General features: G+C 43.0%; 1 pseudogene; it reads right to left on the bottom strand.

Annotated features, from left to right (window-relative positions):
• Positions 1-2,496: 2,496 nt before the first annotated feature.
• Positions 2,497-5,018, bottom strand: LOC147961025 (uncharacterized; annotated as a pseudogene).
• Positions 5,019-12,241: the final 7,223 nt, after the last annotated feature.

Here is a 12,241-nt window from a genome sequence, read left to right as displayed (position 1 = left end):
CGATTTTCCATCCTCACTTCGCGTTAACTAGGCTGGCCCGCCGTTACACGGCGGCTACTTCTCAGGTTGAAGCCTCTTTTGATTTGGAGGAATTTTGTAAGAATTTCATAGGGTAGAATTTTTATAGAAAAAATTCCTATAGAGTCTTTTGGTTCGTAGGAATGAAATCCAATTTCTATGGAGAAATTCTTCATATCCTTCACATTTCATAGGAAAATAAACATTAGCTAGACTCAATGAAAAAAAATTCTTTGATGTGAAACAAATGGCATCTCCTTTCCTATTCCTACTCATAGGATTTAAGATGCATGTCATCTCATTTCCTATGACTTTCCTATTCCTATGATTTTTCTATCCTATGAACCAAAGGAAGCCTGAGCTTTTTTTTTGTGGAAACTCAGGTTGAGCAGGCGTCTTGTGGTAAATTGACCTGACAATACTACAAATGGGCCGCTCTCGCTGTCCTAACAATGTTGGCCTCGCTACTCATGTTGACCCCTCCTCATAATGGTAGGATGTGTGTGCCTGCATTCATAAAGTGATTATATATGCATATATATGAGTGTCTGTGTCTGTACTGTGTTAGAAAAATATACATACATGACCTTTGGGTTCAGGCTATCCATATATAATGGGTTTATAGAGTGAGTTAATATTGTGTACAATACAATGATCAATTAATTAACTAGTTAAACCACTATGCCTTCTCATTGGAAATGGTATGCTTTAATCTTTAGCGTTAATTCAGTTAGGTGGTGTGCTGAAGCAAAACCCGTCCATGATTGATTGTTCAGATCACGGTGACTTGACCTATTATGCATGTCATAGATTCGACACAAACAAACGCTCAAGTTATACCGAGGTTAGACCCAACTAATATGAAAGGAACAATGGTGTCCATGCCCATGGTGTCACATGAGGTAAACCAAAAAGATTACTACCATGGCCATGACAATACATAATCATCCTGTTTCTCATTAATAATGGGGGGTGGTCGACTTCTACACACGACAGTGCCTTGACACCCGGACACGTCTGCAGACATATAGACATATAGCTGGGGAACTTCGGCCTACCGCGGTGTCTGCGCGCGCCCCTCCGGCGCCTTCTCTGTTGAGATCCGGTCTGGCAAGATGCGCCTCAGCCTCGGCACTTTCGACATCACCCACGAGGCCGCCTGCACGTACAACGCGGTAGTGTGGCGCCTCCAGCAGCCTCGTATGGACATGAACTTCCCCGACGTGCCGACGAGGATCGTCGCGACAACCGAAGGCGGGAGCGCCGTCTCGGCATCGCCGAGATGGATGAGGAAGCCATGGTGCTGTGGCGCCAACGCTTCTCGCAAGACATCATCAACGAGAGCGAGTTCAACGCGCAAAGGAGGACGGAGCGAGCCGCCTATCGCGAGGACAGGCGTACGCGGAAGGCGGACGCTCAATTCAACATCGAGCTAGGAGCAGCGTCGACCTGGGACTCCGACGACGATCTGTATCTTGACACCTTCATTCAGACGTCGGAGGAGAACATCACCGAGTCGGAGGAGGACGACGAGGAGTAGTTGAACTATCTTTTTTTTATCTAGCTATGCTACTATCTATGCTATGAACTATCTATGTATCTTTTTTATTTATCTATCTATACCTATCTATGAGTATCGAGTCGGAGTCGAATGTGTATCGAGTCGGGGTAGAAGGAGAAGACGGCGAGTAGTAAAAATATATAGTGCATTTGTTGGAGCGGCGCGCGCAATTATTTGCAGCGGCCGTTGGAGCCAGCGCTCCACGACACGCAAAAACTGACTATTCCAATGATGTAAACATTTTTTTAGCACGCCGTGCGTTACATGTCTATTGAAGATACTCTTATAGGCGGAGAAGGATATACAAAAGATTAGTAACAAGGTAGGAGTACGCGACAGATAACTCCAAGCTCCTATAGACGTGGAGAGGAGCAGGGGCTGTTTCTTTCACGGAAGAATAGGAGAGAACAGTGTGGCTGTGATCCTAAAAAAAACAGTGTGGCTGTCCAGGGCCAGCAGCAGAGCCACACCCAAGGCCGATTCGTGCCAGTGCAATAATCGCCAATGCACGTAGACTTCACTGGTCCCGTTCAGCTCAAATGAAAGCAAGGCACAAAAAGGGGGCTCGCCAGGTCCAGCTTCGCGTGACTACTGCTCACCTCATTTCAGGCAAACAGGCCCGGAGGCTTTAGCTCTGCACTTCATGTTGCCTCCGTCTGAGCCAGTGGCGGCGCCAGGAATTGCTGGCTGGGTATTCACCCAAATTTTTTTTACTCTAAATGCAATATATGATCAAATAGTACGAGAATTTCAATATCTGAACCAAATAGTGCGGCTATTGCAATATATGAACAAAATAGTACGCCATAATGACAATAGAATGTTTTGGATGTGTCAAACCATAATAATTATAAAAAAAACATGGATACAAAAGTACCTTTTGATTGATAAAATGATGATATGATTGATATCAGACCTTACAATATAACTTTGCGGTTGCCTTTCTGGAAACGATTGATGACATCCTCATCCTTTACTTGATTGAAGAATTCTCTCTCAACAAATGTAACCAAACAATTGCTTAAGTAATCATCACCCATTTTGCTCCTTAGCTTATTCTTCACATAATTCATTGAAGAGAATACCCTTTCAACACTAGCAGTAGCAACTGGCAGAATCAATACCAACTTAAGAAGCTTGTAAACAATATGATATTATTCATGCTTGTTTGTCTCTACAAGCATAACTGAAAGTTGACACAGATTCTTTAAGTTTTGAAACCTTTCATCTCTACGCACATGAGTAACATACATGTTTAGTTGCCATGGAAGTCTTGCCAGTTCATCACTTGTGAAATCATTAGCATAAAATTTTGTAGCAAGCCTAACCAACTTCTCCTGATCATAAGCAGCAAATAGACGAAGTGGACAAAATGCTGCCATGCAAGAAAGTAGCTGTGTGCTTACCTCATCAAATCTGCCATTGAGTTCACTTATTTGCCTATCAATGACAGCCACAAACATATCAACTTTGAAACGGTGGTAATTCATCGCACCATTACATAAACCCCTTTTAGGCCGGCCAACGGGAAAGTAAGGACCCTTCATATCAACAACTTTGATCTTATGCTTTGTACAAAAACATGTGACCTTTGTGAGAAAATCATCCCATCCAGCGTCGGTCCTCAAACACTCCAAGTGATACTTTGTGAAATCAACAAGCTCAATAGCATGAACAATATCTTCATCTTGATTTTGCAAAGCTCTACATAGCTCACCGTGTATCCAAATATTTCTTGCATCAAGTGTGCTATGAAAACAAACTCAAATGATCGAAATGGTGTCAATATAGATAGAGCTGCTTGGGCCTCCGCACCATGATACTCGTCTCCAATCTTGATGAGGACTCGTCGTAGTGCACCATACATAGAGATGACATGGTTCACGGTTTTGAAGTGAGAGCCCCAACGTGTATCACATGGCCTTCCCAAACCCATTTCCTGATTCAACCCACTCCCTGTTTCCACTTCTTCCAATTCCAATGCATCAATGAGTTCCTCGGCCTGAGCTATCCGAAGCATTCTCATCTTTTTACAAGACATGCTAAGAGCATTTAACAAGTGTGCAAGTTGCTGAAAGAACCAAGTGCAATCACCACTCTCCTTAGCAACAGCAACAAGAGTTAACTGTAGCTGATGAGCAAAACAATGAACATAATAGGCAGAAGGGGACTCATCCATAATCAGTTTTTTTAGGCCATTAACATTACCTTTCATGTTACTAGCTCCATCATATCCTTGCCCACGAACCATTGCAAAGGTCAAATTGTGTGTCATAAGCAGTTTCTGAATTGCAACTTTAAGTGTCAAAGAGGTAGTATCTTCAATATGAGCAAGACCAAGGAATCTTACAACCGCCCTTCCTTTCTTTTCAACATAACGCAAGCAAACAGCCAACTATTCATTCTGATACACATCACTAGACTCATCTGCAAGTATTGCAAAATGACCACCATCAAGTTCTTCAATGATTAGTTTAGTAGTCTCCTCTGCACAATTTTTTATCACCTCTTGTTGTATATCATGGTGAGTCATCTTGCAGTTTTGTGGAGCATTCTTGAGAACAACCCTGTCAACCTCTTCAAAATTTCCTGCTAGCCAATTTAAAAGCTCAAGGAAATTTCCTTTGTTTAGTGAGCTTTCACTTTCATCATGTCCTCTAAATGCCAAGCCTTGGTGCAATAGAAATCGCACACATTTGAGTGTCCATGTCAAACACTGCTTATACAAAGGCTTGTATTGTGAGGTGTTTGAAGCAATAGGCTCCCGAATTGATGATTGTGGTGTAGTGAACATATCATACTTCTCTTGAGCTTGAGCATGAGCACTACTAACATCACCTTCATGTTTCTTCAATCTCGACTTCATGTTCCAGTTCCTAAATCCCTTCTTCACAAAAGCATCTCCACCGGGACATTTTGTTTTATCCTTGAACAAATAGCAAACAAAACAGAAAGCACTATCTTTGCCCACACTATACTCAATCCATGGAAATTCTTTAAACCAAGCAGGACAAAAGCGACGCTCTTTTCCACTTTTATTTGTAATGTAAAACTTATGTTTTTTTGGTTGACATCGCCCCATCTCAATATATCTCCTTCTTACTCTATCTTGGTCATTGACAGCATACGCTGAGATGGGAATCCGCTTCCCAGGATCGGGTTCAAGTGCATCCAAATCTGCTTGCATTGGTTCATCATCTTCATCAATAGATTCATCATCTTCTACATGAGGTGTTGAGGTTTCGCCTCTACTCTTTGGTTGTTGCCATAACACCAACTGCAAATTGCTCTCATTCCTCTCAAGATGAACAGGAGAAGCACAAGTACTAGATGCAGCTGCTGCCTGATTCGGTGTGGATGATTCATATCTTTTCTTTGTCTTTGAAGCCTTTTCCCACATTGCAAATATGCTACTACCAGCAATCTTATTTTTCATCATCTACAGTACAAGAAAACAAAGAAACAGAAAAATTAAAACTTGCATCTAGTCCATTATAGAAACAAATCCAGAAATTAGAGGCATTGGAATCAGCCACTGATTGGAATTGGAGGAGAACTGGAGGAGGGGACGAACCAGAGGACTGGGACGAACTGCTGCTACTCGGGGACGAACTGGAGGAGGGGGCCGGCGGGGTCGGTGGGCGGGGGCCGGCGGGGCTGGGGCGCCGCCGCTGCGGCTGCGGGGGTGGAAACGGGGGGCGCCGGCGGACCGGCACCGGCTGGTCCGTCGCCTGCTGCTCCGCCTCCGGGCTGCTGCATCGCGGGCGGGATGCCGGACGCGGCCACGCGGGATCTGGGACTGGGAGAGTCGGAGAGATGAGGAGAGGCGAGAGCAGAACCGGGCGAGAGGGAGAGTGGCAGACACAGGGCAACTGTGTCTAGTTACTCGCGTGAGTCGGGCGACTGGGCATGCGTACGAGGAGTCGAGGATAGGGCGAGACCGCGAGAGGCGTGGGCTCTGGGCCTCTTGCAACATGGGCTCTTGGGTATGTATACGTATAATTTTTTTTGCATCAAAATCTTGGGTATTCCTATGAATACAGGAGCATACCCCTGGCGCCGCCTCTGGTCTGAGCCGTCTCAGTTTAGAAACCACTATGGGTTGGGGCGCCACCTTGTGGCGCCTCCTCAAAGGAAGTTGGGGCGGTGCCAAGTTGGCAGTCGCTCAGTCCAGTTGCTTTTTTGCAATCTTCATAAACACATGAAAATGGCATGTTACAAGAAGCCATACTATAAATTTTGGAAGAGCTAAATAAATGACACTCATATACAATGAGATTAGGACATCTTCATCGAGCTTCAGTCGTTCATTGCAATTTATAAAAGAAAAAACAGGACACTAATCATAACAAAAACTAAAAACCAAAGAAAAAACAGGATACCGATCAAGGTTGATGACGCCCGCGCCCGAGCCGCCAGCCTCGTCGTTGTTGGCGGCCAACACCAACCCTCGGAGCACGGCAATACAACAATACATAGTCATTCAAATAACCGCAAAATGAGATAAACTGAGGGTACCTATGTGATTTCCCGGAAATGATCCCTAGAAATATCCAATTGAATTGCTTGGGGAGCTTTATGATACACCACCATAGTGAGATCTGTCGATTTGCCCATGTGGACGCTGGATGTAGAGGGAAACCATGCCTGCTCAAGTCCCATTCCAAAGGATGCATTGGACTGTAAAAAGACCACATATGAGAATGAAATGCACCATCATTGCGTTTCTTTTAACAAACTTTGCAAAAGTTGCATCAAGCCACCTATTTTAAGTTTTTAACATGCCACTTTTTGTAACCGAACTCAAATAACACTGCTATTCAAATATGAGAAAAGTTATAGATTAATGATTAAAAAAAGTTTGTTTTCTTGAAAAGTGTATCAAACTTCTAGGAGAAGGCTATACAATATTTTACTAAACTCAATACTTTCAGGCCGTTTTTTTAAATGAATGCATCCCTCATCGAGTCATATTTTCTAGTACCCCCTACAAATTCTTTAAAGAATAGTACAACATGACATAGTAATGCAATGCCTAGAGTTAAACCTATCAACTTTGGCATTTACATATTTGAATTTGTACCATTGTTCCTGCCATCTTCTGTTACATAGTTATAACTGAATTAGTATGGAATCATTGTTACTGAAACAATACATAAGAACATGCAGTCTGCATGTCAAGTTTTCTCTCAGAATAAATTTAGGTACACGTCACAATAAAACCAGAGTAGTGATTGTTCAACAGAAAACTGGTAGTTCACTTTGTTTCCTATATCCAGTTGCCTCTAGTAAGATTTTTACTGCAAGCAAAAAACATGGAACAAATCTGAATTAGATTCATAATTAAAATCTGCAGATTTGAAAAAAACAGGGACCATTATAACAGAACATGGAAACTAAGAAGTAGTTCTTATTCGAACAACTTAGATTGGTGATTGTGTACTGAGAGGGCGAATGGTGAGTCCATACAAGCCAATCTCCTTACCGTTCGTTGAGTTTTCTAAGGTTGGCGATTGTATTTGCGGCATACCATTTGATGTATGGTATGACAGCATGATGATCTACCTTGTTCTGGATAAGTGGGTCTCTTCACTTTATATTTCGGTGCTACCGTTTGGCTTCTCAATGATGACCACGATAATGTTAACTTTGATGGAATGACCATTTACGGAGGACAAGTATGGACCTGCAATTCAGAATTACAAAAATAGTGGTTAGCCTCCATACACGTAAAATGAGATGGGCATGTATGAAGAATAAATATCTATTGAAGTTGAAAGCCAAAAGTTTAAATCCAGTATGAAGAAGTAACGTTAACATGACTTCAAGGGTTACAGTGTGGTGTTTGTGAAGGATTCAGAAGTGATTAATTAATACATTCAGAAATGCTCATTCAGAATCAGAACTGCATAGATATTCAACTTAGAGAACTTGTTTACTGGAACAAGTTTCCACTTTGGGTATACGAGCCTGTTAAGATGTTCAACTTTTTGTTAGCAGCTCTTGCAAAGATGACTCAAGATATTATCATGACAAGGGGGAGAAATAGAACAGAGAAGGATCAAAAAGAAGTGCTTGCTAAGGAAGAATACAAAATAAGAACACTGTCTTAAATGTGTGTTTTCCATCCTTATACAACCCTTTGTTGACCACTAAACTACCTCACAATACTATTTACACTGATAGAATGATGGTTATGCTACTTATTTCGTGGGTCGGCAAATCTAAAGGATATATAGCGTGCCCCCTAATATAATAGATAATAAAAGGGACAATTACATTTCTGCCCCTAACTGGAACCCACTACTCAAATTTGCCCCTAATTTCAATGTGTGCTCAAATTTGCCCCTCTACCGTTAGTTGCCCTTATAGAAATGCCCTTCTGCGCCGTTACCGTCTGGTCAAACAACTTTGACCATCTCGAAAAAAATAGTAAAATCAAAAAAATCTGAAATTTTGTAGGATTGAAACTACTCATGTGCGCAAGGTGCGTGCAAATTTTCGTGCTATTTAGACATATCAGGAGCTCGTGGCAAAGGAAAACAATAAATTTGTACATCTTTGAATAGTAAATTCAAAAAATAGCAAGAAAATTCAAAAACATATGAAATTTTTTGGCATCCAAGATGCTCGGGGGCACAAGGCGTGTGCAAAATTTTGTTATCAAATGACATGCGAGGAGCTCTCGCAAAAAAAACCAAAATAGTGTATTTTTTACAAGTTTTTTTCTTAGACAAATTTTGTTTTTTTTTCTCCACGAGCTCCTACAATGTCCAAACACAAAAAAAAATTGCACACACCTTCCACACCTAAGCATCTTGGATGCCAAAAGAATTCATATTTTTTTGAATTTTTTTGCTATTTTTTTAATTTATGGTTCACACACGTACATATTTACTGTTTTCCTTCACCACGAGCTCCTAGAATGTCCAAACAACATGAAAATTTGCACGCACCTTGCGAACCTGAGTACCTTCGATCCCATAAAATTTCAGATTTTTTTGACTTTTTTTGCTATTTTTTCGAGATGGTCAAAGCTGTTTGACCAGACGGTAACGGCACAGAAGGGCATTTTTATAAGGGCAACTAACGACAAAGGGGCAAATTTGAGCACACATTGAAATTAGGGGCAAATTTGAGTAGTGGGTTCCAGTTAGGGGAAGAAATGGAATTGTCCCATAATAAAATGAGTGATGGACACGTAAATATTCCAAAGGTACAGGTGACAAGTCCTCTTCCAGAATTCATGATCATCACAATACTAATATGACATACATTTTATATTAAGGAGACACCACATAAGAACACACACTATAATGCAATAAACAGGATTCTATGTAGTATCACTACTCAATAACAAAAAATTGGTAGCCTTAAATCCAAAGAGAGTATACGACATCCTTTGTCCTTCCCTATCCATCCCCCCTTTTTCCAACAATTGAAACCACCGAGTACAAAAAAATATGAATATTGTAAGAATAAAACTATCCCAATGGCATTGAAGACCATTATGTTCCTAGGATTTATTTGTTCTGAACTATGAAAGCCAACTTTTCACCCTAAACAACACAACAACATCACATACTAAAAAGCTAGATAAGATACCTAACATCACCCTGTTGTCTTCTTCCAAGACTAAAAAGTATGATCAAGAAACCCGTCGCAAGTATCTGGGCATACAGTATACAAAAATATCTGTCAATAATCAGAAATCTAGCACCAAATAAAACATTGCGAGGCTTGCTAATTGTACTATGGAAACTGTGGCACCATTGCTACACAGAGAATCTATACATCAGGCATAAAAATTTGCCGAAAGATTACATGCACTTGAGTTCTGTGGCTGAGTCGTAAAATTATAGGTTTATACATGGAATAGGAAACCAGTTTAAGTAAGGTAGCAAACCCCGGTTTCTATTTTCCAAGCAAAGTACAGGTATTTATTCCCCTGTCTTGGACAAGACAGAAATTGGTATGTATGTTCAAACTCTATTTTTCCAAGCAAAGTACATGTATTTATTCCCCTGTCTTGGACAAGACAGAAATTGGTATGTATGTTCAAACTGGCCCAATGCTACATGTACCTCAGTATTAGGTATTATTCCCCTGTCCGATAATGCTAATAATAATTATTTTTCCAGAGAAGCAAACTAAGGAGTTACTTAAATATAAAGGTCCGACCTCATACTTCCGAGCAATAGGCGCCAATAGGAACCATAGTGTGATAATAATCCATGTTTTCATAGTGAGTGTCATCAACAAGATATCTGCAGTAGTGGAATTCACACCACATTGGTCATTTGCGCTAACATTTTACAGAAAATAAGGGGTTGTCATATACATTACCAGGTAATCTCTATTTGTCTCGAATAAATATAAAATTTCTTTTTTGTTCCACCAGATTGTCCTCAGGTATATATTTGAACTTCTACAAGATGAACAAATAATTGTTATAAGGAGCCCGGACTGGAAATAAAAATCCAAACATTGTGAGAAGACCTTATCAGTTATTCTTCATCCTCAAACAACACTGCATCCCTGTGCCCAAGACGACATCCAGACATGACCATGGACAGCCGCTGCGCCGGCGACCTAGGTATGACAGATCGAGTCGATGGCGCCCCGAGGAAGCCATAGGCCAGGAGATGGCGGCGAGGGATGGGAGGAGCAGATGTGACGCATCACGCAAGAGGAGAGAGCGGGATCCCTTCGCCCTTCTCTGAAGTCGCTGCCACTGTGGGCGCATGAGCCCGGGCAGGAGACGCCGCGATAGACCGAGGAAGGAGGGACGAGCGGGGCCCCGCCACCCTCATGATGACCTGCTCCTTCCACCGCCCCCATCCCCAATCTCCTCGCCTCTCGTGACCTAAATCATCCACCACTCCCTTGATCTGCGATGTTCACAACTCCTGCTGCTGCTAGGGCTCGGTGGGGGCTGTTAGTACCGCACCGGCGGAGGGGAGACGAGGTAGGCTAGGAGTGTGTTGCTGCAATGGGATGGAGATGGGGTGCGGCAATGGCGGCGGCGGCGGCGAGGCAGAGGAGTAGTTGCGTGCGGAGATGAATATTGGGGTTTGCTTCGTGAGAAAAAGCAGAAGGGGGTGTTATTTTAGTCTTTGCCCAATCGACTCTCCCAGTGAACCTTTTTTTTTGTCTCTAGCGATCCGACGTGGACACCGCGAGGATGCGCTCTTGATGCGCACATTAATGCTTCTCGATTGTACATTGTACTATGCCAGGTACCGGACGAGTGGCCTCCCTAGCCCGTGTCTTCCGCAGCAGCCCTGGCTGACAGCTATGCCTGGCCATGGGCAACCTAGTCATGGGCAGCCTGGTCTGAACGGCCAACGTTGCTCAGGAGCTGTGCCTATGCCTAGATTTTAAGCCCGAAGGCCGGGCTGAGCTGGGTCTGGGCCCGCCACATTTGCCATTTAACAAAGAGGCCCCACCCGAGGCCTGACGGGCTTTTACATTGACGGGTTGGGCTTGAGCCTGATTTCTAGGACCGACGCCCGAGCCGGGCTGGGCCTAGACCTGGATTTTTTGCGTCGGGCTTGGTCAGGCTCGGCCTGAAGCCCGGCCCGGCCCGAGGGATGGCCAGGTATACTCACACAGCACAACTGCTTAGCTTTCTTCGCTGCAAGCGCCGCCTCAGTCAGCACGCCCCTTGCTTTGCGCTTGCCCTTTTCGTCAAGGAGATGAGTGGCGCGCAGTGACTCAGTCAGCCTAATTTTGATGAGTTGGTCGTTGAGGCGGTGTCGGCAGAAGCTTCTACGATGATCCTGGACCGGTCCTCAGCCCATGCCAACACGAGGTCCGGGTCTGCAAGGACCCAGTCTGGCGTGGCGAACAACTACAAGGAGACGAAGCCGCACCATCGTCATTGCCCTTCTCTCATCGGAGCCGGGACAAACTTTGTTATAGTAGAAATCAAGAAGTTGTCGTGTCAAGGCCCCAAAGGGCCAGCACACCGGAACAACAACTGTCGTCGGTGAAGAGAAACCTAAATCAGAAGGATCCAATGTGTATACACACGTATGCGGACGAACATAGACCAGATCCAAACAAATTCATCAAAGACAAATACCGACCGAGTTTCGCGAGATTCGCCGGAGACATACCTTCTCCCATCCTTCGATGATGCTAGATGCACCACCGGGACGAGGGCTAGATGAAAAGAACCTTATTTAACCTTTAGAAAACCGTTGCTTCGCCTTCAACAACAAATCCTCGCACCCCGTCCGAACGCATTAAGAACATTTAGTGAGGTTGATTTTGGCTTTACTTCACTCCAACAACTCATGTGGTGTGCCCTTTGTATCTGCTTTTTGATTGATTTTTCTAAATAATTAGAAAATCTTCGTTGTCCCTTTCAAGATGCCATATGACAAAATCTTACTCCCTCCATCTCACAATATAAGATCGTTTCTCAAGCTATATTTCAATAGTTTTATATACATTTTAAATTGCAGGGATGTTTAATCAATCAATATTTGTATGTCTAATTTTATTGTTCCTTGGCAACCCATGGCATTCAACTAATTTAGCATAAGACCAAATCTCACACCGTCAGTTTCGTAAAGCAACAATAAAGAGATAAATTATCGCAAATAAAAGTCTGCATTGAGCATTCAAATCGAATAATCACTGAGCCTGCACGGA

The sequence above is a fragment of the Triticum urartu genome, chromosome 7A (assembly GCF_056163025.1).
Source record: "Triticum urartu cultivar PI428250 chromosome 7A, HENAU_Tu73, whole genome shotgun sequence".
Taxonomy (NCBI): Eukaryota; Viridiplantae; Streptophyta; class Magnoliopsida; order Poales; family Poaceae; genus Triticum; species Triticum urartu.
This window is presented reverse-complemented; position numbering and strand designations above follow the sequence as displayed.